The sequence below is a fragment of the Lasioglossum baleicum genome, chromosome 11, assembly GCF_051020765.1.
Source record: "Lasioglossum baleicum chromosome 11, iyLasBale1, whole genome shotgun sequence".
Classification (NCBI taxonomy): Eukaryota; Metazoa; Arthropoda; class Insecta; order Hymenoptera; family Halictidae; genus Lasioglossum; species Lasioglossum baleicum.
This window is the reverse complement of record NC_134939.1, coordinates 15,134,624-15,148,571: the sequence shown is the minus strand read 5'-3', so window position 1 is coordinate 15,148,571 and position 13,948 is coordinate 15,134,624. Positions and strand designations below refer to the sequence as shown.

At 39.9% G+C, this 13,948-nt stretch overlaps 1 long non-coding RNA gene across 2 annotated transcripts in view; it reads left to right on the top strand.

Moving 5' to 3' along the window:
* The first annotated feature begins 478 nt into the window (after positions 1-478).
* Positions 479-13,948, top strand: part of LOC143213537 (uncharacterized) — a 30,269-nt gene continuing 16,799 nt past the window's right edge. For both annotated transcript variants that reach the window (XR_013009990.1, XR_013009989.1), the window contains exon 1: positions 479-13,882. This is a non-coding gene — a long non-coding RNA (uncharacterized LOC143213537). The remainder of the gene's footprint in view (positions 13,883-13,948) is intronic.

Sequence of the window (13,948 nt, the reverse complement as noted above, 5' to 3'; positions counted from 1 at the left end):
GACAAAGACGCGAGGCGGTTCACCGGCGATGCCACCGACCTCCACTGTAATCTAATTAATCGATATTACCGTGATATTGTTGCCACGGTTCCAACAAGAATCTGACGTACGCTGACTTATAGGTTTCGCAGTCCCAACTCACCCTTTTCAAAGTCAAATTCAACCTTTTACAAATCAATTTCACCCATTAAGAATATTTCAAGTTAATTACATTTGAAAGCATCTCCCTTGAGTTCAGAAGAAGCCACCATGGACAGAAGGGTACAGGTTTTACACTCCAAAATCGCCCTTTTGCAAATCAATTTCACCTTTTTCTAAATCAATTTCATCTTTTTATAAATCAATTTCACCTTTTTCTAAATCAATTTCACCTTTCCGCAAATCAAATTGAACCTTTTGCAAACCAATTTCACCCATTAGGAGTATTTAAAATTAATTACTTCTTTATTTCGATTAAATTATATAATTATATTTTAAAAATTGATTAATTAGAAAATTACTACAATGAATATATATACATATCTACACACAGTTTTCATACATTACAAAGTTAATGAATTGATAATTACTTTCAATTTGATTTTTTAAAATTCAAAACTTACTTTTTTATTCGAAAACTTACTTACAGATACTCCATTTATGAAAGATTGAATTTGATTTGCAAAAGGGATGAATATAATTCATTATATATGAATATAAAAATATTTTATCACGTATTCACTAGATAACGTGTTCGGCGTCCGTTATCCCGCGCAGAGACATGCTGATTTGAAATAACAATTTAATGAGAGCCGCATGTAATTCAGAGCAACAAGCACTATTATACTTGCAATTGAAATTAATTTAAAACGCTTTATATCCGAGCGTAATCCGGTTAAAAAAAATTGCATATCATTGCTCTTTAAAAAAGTCATTATCTCTCATTATGCTCAAGCTTAGATGGCTGGGTAATGAACGTGTCGAGAAAAAATAAACTTATTCGAATAGCTAATGATTTTACATATTTTAAATATATGTAGCAGCAGAATTTATTTTCTTCGAACGGCGGGATATTATCCACACGATTTCTTCTGCACATAAAAACCAGTTTCATCAGTGTAAATTGGTACTCTTTTACGTTCAACCCGTCGCATACAAATAACTAACATGTTTCTTAATTCCGATATGTCCGACAACAACGGAATGTATGTATGCAGGCCGAACGTGTTATTACATCTTACTAAAAACATCAACGTAAAAGGAGATCCGACTGTTTTAATGAGAGATTAAAGGAGCAATTATAACAGGAAAGTTAAGAAAATTTCACATTGATAATAAGAAATAAAAATTATTACGGAATATTCAATTTTTACAGTACATTAATATCACTCGGCAAACACATTAATGTGTTTCATTTGATTTATGAAATTGATTAAATCCAGATTCAAAGGAGAAAAAGAATGTCAAGTAATACTGAGAGAATGTTGAAAGACAGGTTGATATTGAACACCTACCGCTCGTCTGTAAAATTGCAAAATTTATGTATTTTGCAAAAGATTCGAAGCATTACCACAGAAATGAAAGTACGTAAGCAGATATAAATATAAATATTGTTTAAGTATTGAATACACTGAACACAAAACATGATTAAACAAATGTTGCCTTCTTCCTCCATTTTATTATTGTGTACGTAAAGTACAAATGAATAAAGAATAAAATAAAAAGCTAGAATGACTGTACACTTGCACAATTACCGAATAAGTCTTAAAGGACAGAAAAATACTTCTAACGAATTTCTAATGAACTTGTGGAAACCATTTCTGCTTAATACCCGTGTGAAAATGATTTCTGCAGAAGAGTGCGAGCTAAAATTTCCAAACGGATTTCATTCTCGCACTACGTCACGAAATCGTTAATTGGCGTTAAGAAATGTCAGCTGCTGCACCGAAGAGGGCAACGAAGAAAAAGTGAATGCTTTCAGAAGTACGTTCCGCGTGTAACACACGAAGCTTGTGCACGTGCACACGCACACAAGCCTGAGGGCGCGTACGGACGCGTGTATGACACATATATAATCAAACGTGAGTAAAGTCTCTTGTCAGTTGGCTCCGTTACACCAATCACAATTAATCTGTCGGCCCCTTTGTAGTCGACTAGATTGAGAGATAACTCCCTCCTTCATGCTCGATCCAATAATTTAAGGTAATTACAAGCGTAGCGTACTGGTAGATAGGCTGCAGACGCGGCGCGGTCAAACACACTCGAAACTACAGCACCGTGGCATGATGTCGTAAAATGCTCTTTTTTACCTTTTCTTTTTCTTTTTCTTCTCTCGAACCGAGCAACGGTGATCGATTCGGAAATTAATTTGATTTCCAGAGGCGGAATCGCTTTCGAGAAATAAAGCAAAACGAATGAAAAATATGATTCCTCAACACGGGGTGTTTCCCCGTGGAACTTTCCACCAAATTAATTTAACGATACGTTTGTATAATCAGATCTGTATCACGGGCACGCTCGGATACGCCATCAAGTAATCACCACAATGCCAGAGCCGAGAGTAAACGTTCGCGTTTCATCGTAACGGCACGCGGGAGCGGTAATAATTTTTATAATTGCTAATTTTCAGGTTAACTGCGGATCGTTTTTATGAATTTCACGGAGCCACGCAGAATGTCATTCCTAACGAATTAAACGAACGATTTTATTTCGCGTCGAGTTTAAATTCAATTCATTGTTCGAACTGCGCGATACGGTTCTTCCAGTTTTAACCTCCTAATAAAGTCGCTGACAGAATAACTATCGTTAACCTCTATACATTTTATTACGTACTTCATATAGTATTTATGTGAATATATTAAGTAGATAATAATCCAGCAGGGTGTCCCAAAAATGTTGTACTTCAAAGGGGCGATGGGACATTTGAAGAAATGTTTTCTCACCCCTTTGAAGGAAGCACATTTCTGGGACACTCTGTACTACCACCATTGGTGGATTTAATGTTAAAAATACATATAATGTTGTGTAAAATGTGTATATTTTAATTACATATATATTCCCGATGTCTCCAAGCATTTGTTTAAATTCTCTGTTTAATAAATTTCCTTCGCACTGGTGTACGCTTCATTTTTAAAATGGATTTTATAATTGCAATGTAATTCTATTTTAAATTTTAAAATGCAGGCAATGCTCTTATAACATGGCATTCCCGCAACACGGTTCGAGAATTGCGAAAATTCGCGAACAATGCGACATCCTTAGACCGTGGTAGCACTCAAACGCGATTTGAGAAGTGGTAAAATCAACATTAACGCATTCCTACGCACAGTTTCTTCTACATCGGCTTCAGAATTACATTTTTGTGTTAAATGTTTTATTGCTGCTATGCGATATTAAATGAAGTTCGCCCATTCGTGTACAATCTCCTGTAGATCGAGGCGAGCAAAACGCAGCCGCCTTCCGTCAAAAATAGAAGGAAACGACATTTCATCGGACGCGATAACATTGTGTGTACCCGTATGAATCATGCGCGGCGCATCGACACCGCTGTCGGAGAATGAAATACATAAAAGGAAAATTGAAAGGCGTCCATCAATTATCGTTATTCATTATACTCGCGACTATTCATCGGGTGACCGCGGAAGAAGGGGCGTGCAGAAGTTGAAGCTGATCGTAGAAGGAGCCGCGTAAAAAATGGTAAATGCTATCCCATTAAGAAGACTAGGATATACGACTTGTGCAACATTATCAGCTGTAGCAGGCGCAACGGTGGTTGCCTCTTTCCTAGCCACCGACCCGCGTCGACTCAGCTGATCGCTATGCCGCTGTCGTATTATGTAAATTCTTGACATCAGCTCTGACCCCACAATTAGTTATTCCCGTACGTAAAGTTTCGCGGAGATTCTCTGGTGTCTTCCTTATGGAATTCTCGGCGGTCGCGTATCGACGCGATGCCGCGCCGCGCCGCGAGAGCTCCTGACGCGCGAGACGTGGACGCGGAAGTATGTTCGAATATTCCTGCCGTTGCGCTGGCGCGTGTAATTCCTCGCGGGATATTATAAGATATCTATAATCCGAGAGATCCCGTCTGGTCTTTGATTGGTAATGAATTTATCGCGTACGGTCGCGGCTGCGGCCCGGAAAATCAACTACGAAGAAACCATTTTAGGACGTCACCATCGAACGCGGTATTTACTGTACAGTTAGTCTTATTATTAGTGAACGAATACTTTTCAAGGTACAGCAAGTATTATACAGTGGAAGTTCGATAGTTGGACAAAAATGGGGTTGGAAATGCATGCAAGAGGTTCTCGTATGCTTATAACGAGGCAACCAATCAGCCCCATAAGACCTCTCACTTACAGCATGTCTCCCACTCTATACTCGCATTCGTTTACTTTCGCTTCGTAGCTATTGTTATAGATCTGGCATGCCTCTTATGGCGGTTTCCATAAGAATGCATTGCACGATTCTCCTTCGATTCCCATTTTCCGTTTTGTTTATGTGAAACTAAATAATAGATCGTCGTCTATTCTGCTTCGATGGAGTGCAGCTGATGGAATTCTCGTGCAGGTAAGTAGGCATCAGCATTGTTTCTACCGTCGCTCTACTGCACATACTCTTTCCATTCTTATGAGTAAGTATTCGATGGAGCTTAGTATTATGTAATGTTGGGTACTATTGGGTTGGTAGAAATCAATTTTTACCACCATTGCAGCTGATCAATTGGACACAGTCTGCCGTTCTGTTGCAATTTTAAAGTGCTACGATAATAATTAACACGTTTGCTAACAGCATTTGTTTCACGATCAACTACATGGTTAAAATCTCTTACTGCATGTAACGTAGCTCCTCTATGAAATATTGAAACACTAGACTGCGGATTTTTATGCATTTATAAAGAACGTGGCTGGGTGAAATATGAAACAGTAAACAATTTGAAAAATTGGAGTATTGTAATATCGTCTTTAATGCAACAAAGTCATTAAGGGATGAAATCAAATTTTACTTTACTCCTGCTTCCCACAATCAATGCAGAACATTTTTATTTTGCTATTTTATTATGCTTTATTAATTTGATTAACTTTAAGTAAAGTCTGAAATTGTGAACGTCACTGTCTAGCAATGAAATTCCCTGACACAATCTTACAAATCAGTATTATGTACAATGACAGCCAATAAACTGCATACTCGACACTGCATACTATTTGCATTTCAATCTTAAGAAAATCATGACTGAAGCTATTCAAATGGTTTGTGAAGGAAGATGAAAAAAATGTAACCTGTGACTGATAGCTTACTCGCCTGACTTGACTTCATCTATTACCATTTCTTTTATTGCTGCAACGACATTCAACAAACGCATGTTGTAAGTCAGTTAACGATATTCAAAAATATCTGGCATATGTTACTTGAAAATTGTGGAATTTTTGTTGTGACGACTAAAGTGATAGTTTTCGTTATTTAAATATTTATACAAGTCACGAACGTTGTCCTCTTTCTTTATTGGTGCATGATCTACAGAAGAAAATTTACTGGTTTTAATCCATCTACACCATATCGATTTTTCCACAGGTTTAGAGCAAAAAATGTGCTGTTTTTCTTTACTGAGCACAAGTAAAGAAACAGTAGTGTGCCTCCCTGAATTGTTAAAATATTATAAAATGTAGGGGAGCATTTTCAAATATACATATGTAAGCCTTTTTTCCAGAAATGTCCTCAATTATTATTTCAAAAAAGAAGAACACGCTGATAAAAACAATGAAAAACTCAGTACATAGTGTGTCCAAACTCCAAACAGGAGAACCACATATGTACTTGGCATCAGCCTAAGTTTTTTGGCAGTGTGCTCTCTGGTATTTATTATTTTATAAATTGAAATAATTTAAAAGTTGCAACAGTAACCCACTATGTCTACAAACTACTCTCATAGAACAATTGAACCGAATCTATAGGCCATTTTATTAAGACAAATTGGAATTATTTTTCTTTTGCTTGTCCTGTAAAGTTTCAATTTTTGCAGTTGTGTCATACTTCCGGAGCAGCGATACATATGTATAATAGCAAACGTGTTAACAATTCGCAAACAGTCTCGGCTCGCGAAATGGTAAAGAACGTTCCGCTTTAGGTCTGTCTGGAGAAAGATATTCGTATGCCGAACGGTCCCATATTTTCGGAATAACCTTTGCGAAAGCCCGACCGGATAACGGACCGGGGAAGGAAGTGTCTGGCTGAAAACTGTACCGAGATGTATCAAAGTCTCCGGATTAGACTACTCGTTCCGCTCGGAAAAATCGAATGCGAAGGCGTGTGTGGGTAGACCACAATTTTAGCGGAACCGTCGCGTCGCGTCGCGCGGCAGGGAGGTCAGGTCATCTTTTACGCCGTTTCCAACGACCTGTCCGACGATCCGGAGAAGATGAACGCGCATAGTCAATACGAAGTCAACGTCTAGAAACGTGTGGACGTAGCGCGGTTCGCGAAGATAGAGAAGGATAGAGGACCAGGGCAAAAGGAGGATAGGACGAAAAAGAGAAGGAGAAAGACCGAGATAGAGATGGAAGTGAGGTCGAATAGCAGCGCTCCGATCAACATTAATCACTATCCGAAGCGAGTAGATAGCCGTCGAATGCTCGCTTTCTAAAGCAAGGTGAAGGGGTGGCTGATAGATGGAGGTGATGAATGGCTCCGTGACGCGGAGCGATCCATCATCTCGGGGCCGACATCCCGGGAGCTGCCTACTGCGAGAGCTAGCAGGAGAGATTTCGCGCGAGAGGTCACCTCGGCTAATTCATCATCCGGTCCGTCGCGTTCTATCTCCTTCTCTTTCTCTCTCTCTCCCTCTCGCCCCTCTGCCCCTCCTCTTCCTTCCTCCTACCCCTCCGTGCCTAATACACACTTCACCCCTTTCCCTCGATTCCACCCACTTTTCTCACCTCTTTTCACTCCGCCGTAGTTCCCCCTGGTTTTCAGTGCTACCGCGCCGCCGCCGGTTTCCGCGACTTCTCATTCTATCTCTCTATCTCTCTCTCTCTCTTTCTCCCTGATGACAGACTTGCCTAGTTTCGTTACTAAAACCGTGACAACTACGGGCAAACTGGATCTGGTGGTGTCTCTGTCTCAGAGCCGACCACTCAAAGGAAACGTCAGCCAGCTGGGCATCGTTAACGCCGTCTCTTTGACGGCACCGTGATCGATGAAACGGCGAGAGCGGCGTCTGGAGCTGCCGCACTCAAGTTGATCCGCGTAAAACTAACTATCGAGCAAATCTTATTGGATTTCAAGCAGCTGTTGATTACGCGCTGCTACCACGTCGTTATAGATACATACGGATCGCCCCGTAGAGGACTTTCGTTTCTTTCTATACTCTGATTTCGTTGTGGTTTTCGTGGAACCATCGCTACCCTTCGGATCTGCAGTTGGAAACAAAGGTATTGGCACACCTGACTTTTAATTGTACAAACGCCGATAAATGTTGAAAATTAAAGACATGTAAGAATGAATAAATTATTGGAAATCAAAGAAATGTAAGAATACATAAATTAAAGAGAATCAAATTGATCATAACGACTGGATCTATGATTTAAGAATGTCACCAAAAATTTGATATTGGTTTGTTATCTACTATTTATTATCTTTCCAACCAATTCCAATACATTCTCGTAAAAATATCATTTAAGAAATAACTTCGAACTCAATTTATCTAGTTAACCTGTAAGTGTTTAAGCTGCATTAATGCGATATGCGACGTGAGACGGATAAGTTTTTGTCAGTATCGACCGTTTCTAAAATAAACAATCCAAGTAGATCTCCGTAAACACTTCAACACTAGATGGAAATAGCTTGGATTTATAACAGCTTTAACCTCCACATTTCACATCGAGAAACTGTACCACTATACATTACCCTCTTATGAATAATCAATGAGAAATGATGAAATGATAATGAGATTGTACTTCTACCCATATATTCCCTTCCTAAATAACCTAACCATTTTCTAAAATATTTTCTACAGTTGCTAAACATTTTCGTACTTGTTTTCCCAAGTTTAATAAATTAATATCTCATCGCTTATAAATAGGATTCTCTATTACCGTATCGTATCTACTTCGGTATACGCTACACGCACGATTTATTAAGAAATACCTTAATAGCTATATCAGCGAACGTCTAAATTGATTTGCTACATGGTGCCCGCAGAAATCCTTTAGAAAGAGCCAGTCGGAGGTAAGTCGTATCATCGAAATTAAATGCGCTCATACGCAAACAGTGGCTTGCATTCATGCTGGGTGTAAATGGAAGTAACAAGGAGGCACAATGCATCACCGGCCTGCGGTTGATTCTTGCGTTCAGCGCCGTGCGTACGATGACGCTGCGGGAGACACCAACATGAAAGCAAAATCTACGGGGCTGTCGCATTCCCTACAATTCCCTAAGCGACGATCAACGAATCATTTCATTCATAAAAAAGAATATATATTTCTCAATACTCCACATGGGTGCCGAGTTCCATTACCAGGATCTTTATGCAATATAAAAACGTTTCACAATAATTGTCGGGAACGTGAAAGACTGACAACTATAGAAAGGGAAATGAGAGTAGCTATTTAGTGGAGGACGCCTGCTCATTTTTGTAATAAGTGCATAAAATCCACAGTCTGTTCGTCGCAATCAGCAAGTAAAATTGGGCGATGTCCTTTGTGATTGCGATTAATTGCTACACTCTATTCCGCAGAAGTAAGGCCAAGTCAGAGAGCTGTATATTCGTATATGTAGTTTGGGAGCACGAAGCGAGCATCTCTCGCGACGCGATACAAAGTTTAAAGTTGCCGGAACGAGTTTCCGCGTTTCAGCGGCATTTCACCGTCGTGGAAAGAAAGCCGGCGCTGCGCGGCGGGTCAACGATATCTTTCCCCCCACGATTGCATCCTCTAAAAATTCAATTTTATGTGTCAGAAGCGCGAACATCGTAAAACCTTCAGCAAGGTTTGCCCTATCGATTTCGTCTTCCACAATTTCTGCCGAGGGGGATCGGCTGTAGCTTATAGATGAATTATAGTTGCTCTTTGCTGTCGCGCATTCAACGGTGATGTATGACTCGACGGGAGATGGCAGGTAGAAAACATCCACGATGTACGGCCTGTTAATAACAGCAAGAATGAACGAACGGCTGCACAGCGCGGTACACAGATGCCGCTGGCGGCTAGACCCCCTTTGTGTTTTATTACAAACGATACGTCAGCCACGATGTATGGGCTGCTTTTATCCACGGCCTGTTATTGATGTGCTAAATTGTCTGCCCTGACTCGTAAGACTGGCCAGGATGGCTGATAGACATCGTTCAGGGACGTGTTCCCGACGACAAAAAGATTCGATCGAGGACACAACGGACTTTCTTTGATCGAAGTTATGCTAAAACCCCGCCGTCAAGTCGGTGCAGGACACACAGTGGTTCACGCTGCAAATCGTTCATCACCTTCGTTTTCTCCATGCAAAAATTGCGTAGAAACGTTCCATCGCGAATATTTCATATACTTTCTTCCGACCTAGAATCATTCCATTTTACTCGATATAATACCTCGAACAATATTTAAATATTTAGTAATTGATTAGAGATACCACCATATTTAATAATCTACCGATATCTTCGATAATGGTACAGAGTTAAACTGGGGATGCTAAGGGTTACACTTTTCTGCAACGTCCAGGACGTTCAAGGACGTCTAAGAAGCCTACAGAAAGCAGAAGAAAAATCATCCATTTGCTAAATTGCTGCAAGATTCAATGAAACGAACCACAATATTAAAATGAAAGCTGTTTCGCCATAAATCGGAACATCCCAAGGAGACATAACAATAATGAACAGAGAAAGGAAACTGAAGTAGAACTAGATATTGATTTCAAACAGTCGTAAAAAGAATAATGTTTAAAATTTCAAGTCTCTAGCACTCCAGCTCATCGGGTAGTTTGTTTAAAATCAATTGCAAAATTTGTACCGAACAAACAAACAAACAGACAGACAGACAAGAAAGCAAGCTAATAAAAACGTGGTAATATATTTTTAAACAAAAACGGACCTACGAAAAGTGAGCAGAAAATATGTAGCACGAAGCAGATTCATTTTATAGAATTCAATTCATAAAATTTACTTCAGAATTTATTTTATAAAATTCATTTTGGAATTTATGTTAGAATCCATTTTATAAAATTCACTTTGGAATTCATTATGTAAAATTCATCTTGGAATTCATTTTAGAATTCATTTCATAAAATACATATTAGTATTCGTTCTAGAAAATTCATTAAAAATTTTCAGAATATATATACATATTTTACACCCTTGGCAAATCGTATTACAATTGCAGTTTAATTCAAACCGTATTTGTAGGATCACAGTAATGAAATGGAGTTTGACATATCTATGAGAAACCCGCGTTCCCGAAGTATTCAACGATAATAACTCGTTCGTGTTCTCGTCTTTCTGGTTATCGAGATAGATCCAGACAGGACAGCAAAAAGACATGGCAAAACAGAATAGGTATTAATCGCGACACTTACAACCGACACAATAACGACAGTAACGTAACACGACGCGTGCACTGATTTTTCAATGTCCATCACGGTAGGTTTGCAGACGTGCGTCGGAGAAAGTTGTAATTTCCGGTGCAACTTTAGTCGTTGGGAAAAAGTAGGAAACCATATTTCTTACTTAGCAATGGGAAGTAACACGTCGCTTCGCTCGCCAGCATATGTTCATAAACATTACATTCGAGAGCGGAAATAAAAACGAAAGCTACAGTGTTTGGAATGTTATTTAAAAAATGGAAATTAATTCTCCGCTGAATAAAATTTACTATCCTCTCATAATGCTCGCGGATCGCATAAAATGGAAATTTTATGAAATTTCTTTTCTTTATTGAAACGTTCTCACTCTACTATTATGTATAGTTTTTTAAATGTTCAACTGTAGCAAAAAAATATATATATATATTTGCCAATTTCTACAGAGAGCGACATAAAACATAATTTGACAACGGTTGACCCGAAAATGCTTTGGGTAGATTTATATGGTCGAACAGAGCATTAATCCCGAAACTTTATGATCAGAAATTAATGTCAGTTACTATACACCTGTAAATTAAATGCGATTCATAATAATATACAGCTCGTGAAATGAAATCAATAACAATAAAATTACAAATTATTGAACAAGTAAATTACACTTTGCACTTTGAACCGGATTTACGTTACTATTAATGAATATTGAAAGATTTTGTATTCACAAGGGAATTAATAATGATCGAATAACAAATAATAGCTGTGATTAAATTTCAGAAACGTTGAATAACATTTCGAAAAGGATATTGGATAAAAAGATTGCTAAACAATGTTAATAAAAAACGATGTTACTTTGTTCAGATCATTAAATATTGTTTTCACAACGTTCAGAGATTTTTCAAGTGACTATTAATATTCCAAACGAGAAATTAAATTAATTTTCTAGTTAAGAACAATGTTTTGATTCCACGTTTGAATGTTCCGTGGCGTTGCGCTTAGTACGAAGCAATCATGCGTGATCTACGAGTGGATAAAGTAATGTCACCGTCATTACTCGAGTTCCGGTTGCGTCGATTATCTTTCGATTAAAGACGGAGCGCAATCTGTTACTGCTGATTGAATCGTTTTTCAGAGCAACGCCGCTGCTAAATTGCTTGCTTCATCGCGCTCGGGATAATAGATGATGTACTTCGTTTCGAGCAACGGGACAGAACGTCCGATAGGCGACTCATCATGTGACACATCTAGCTGGCACAGCGATCTACATAGCAAGAACATGACGTTTGCGTGAAAGACGATCGACGATGGTCACGACGGCAAATGCCTGAAGATAGATTTACACTTTCCCTTCCGCCATTACCATGAATACTTTACAGTGTCCCGGCGTTAATGTCGAAGAAATAGTTCTTGTCGGAAAGACCCGGGGACTCAAAGGTAATGCGGAGAACAGCTGTTAGAAATATATTACGCGGAAGATCAATAAAATCACTCTTGAGGCTCCGAGTGAAGTCACGCACGGGACACTAATTCTTCTTTCTTTTCTCCCGTTCCCGTAACAAAACCGTTAACCCCCAGATGGATTAAAATAAATTTCTATCATGTTTATAAACGCGAGCGTTTATTTAGAGCCCTCGAAAAAAGACACGGCGAGAATAAATAGACATCGCCAAAAATAGACGCCTACTAAAATCTAATACGCTCGATGTCGAAAAAACCAATGTCCTATTTTCTAATTTTTATTTACGACTGTTGCTCTTGGACGCTCCAGACAAAATGTCGCCCACTAATCCCCGGGCATCGTAACTTATGGCTAGTGAATCATAGTTCCTCGGCTAAGTAGTGGCATATCTCAGAACTATTGTTTTCTTCACGTTCATCTTTTCATATGTGTACTTTAAAAAATATTTGTGTTTATTAGCACTTTATCTCTGTTCAGACCTACATATAGATTATATTTTTTAAAATATTAATAGCGTTCTTCTGAAAGAAAATACCGAAAAAGAGGCAGCGATCCTTCGTTATATAATTCGTTAAACGATCTGTTCGAAACGTGAGAAATTAGATACATCGACCTGACCTCGTCAATACGACGATAGAAGGTTAATACTTAATCTCGAGACTAAACGTCGACGTATGTACAATGAACACGCAATTCACTTTTCGTTCAGCAAATTATTAATGTAGCTATCGCGAGCAAAACGGTGAAAAAATGGTAAGTCGCGGGGTTAATTGGCGAAACGATTGATACATTCCGCTTTCGTTGAGCCGGCTTCTTATCGGCGACAATTCATTAAAAAAATGATTATTAGTCCCATTATGCGATTAGTTGTATGTACGTACTGTTATCCGTACGAATAAACGCGGCCGCGTCCGGTGACGAACCTCTCGAAACCGCGAACATACAATATTTCTGGTGAGATCGAATCACGGTGATATAACTCACGCGGTTAGATGTATCTACACGTAAATACTCTAGTTAGAGCGGGACGAGTCACTAATTGAGATTCAGCGATGCGCATAATGGTACCGAAATAACATGAATTCCAATCCACGGAACGAACCCGGAAGGCGAAATACGAGGAGACTATTCATCCCGACGGTTAAAATCACCGAATATTTCACTTTGCTGAGCCAGCTGAGCCTGCCACCGCCTGTCGTGGCACCCTGGCGATGGAAACGACGTACGCAGAGGGTAAAGCAAGTCTTCTCCCTCTGCATGGGTCTAAAAACCTTCAACCACCCACTCCGTTTCTCCCTCGTGTCCCTTCCCGTCGCTCCTCCGCGTTTTTCTCTCGCCCTCTCCGCTCTCTTCGCCCTGTCTCACCCCCTGCGCCCCTTGAACCCCGTACACCCTCGGCCCCCTCGCCCACACCCCCCGTTCCCCTTCCCGCCACCTCCTTTTCCGCCTTCCGACACTAGGCTGCAGATTTATGCGCCCCGCCTTGCAGCGTTGATATCCGAGAACTCGCGACCTGCTCCGTCCGTAATGAAAGAAATAAATTTACTCTCCTGGGTGCCCCGGGGATTGAGACTCGCCGTTCGTGCGCGCACACACGAACAGCCCCCAGCACCCTAGTGGTGCGAATCAAAACTATATACACGCTCATCCTCGGCGCTTCCGACTCTCGTTCCGAGCCCGACGGATCATCCGTTCCTCCTCCGCTTTCTATTTGTATCGCCCCGCTTACGAGGTTTACGCAAACCTAAATGGTCGAGCCAATTGACTCGCGGCGAGATCAAAGACAACATAAGTGAATTTTGTTTGAAAACCGAGACATCTGCGGAACCTTAGCCACGTCGGGACACGCGTGTACGTAACCAGTGCGGACATAGGTAAAAGCCAAGTGTATGTATTCGGAAAAGGGGCTGCTGGGGGTCCCGGGAACAAATTTCTGTTCTATAAGATGATAAA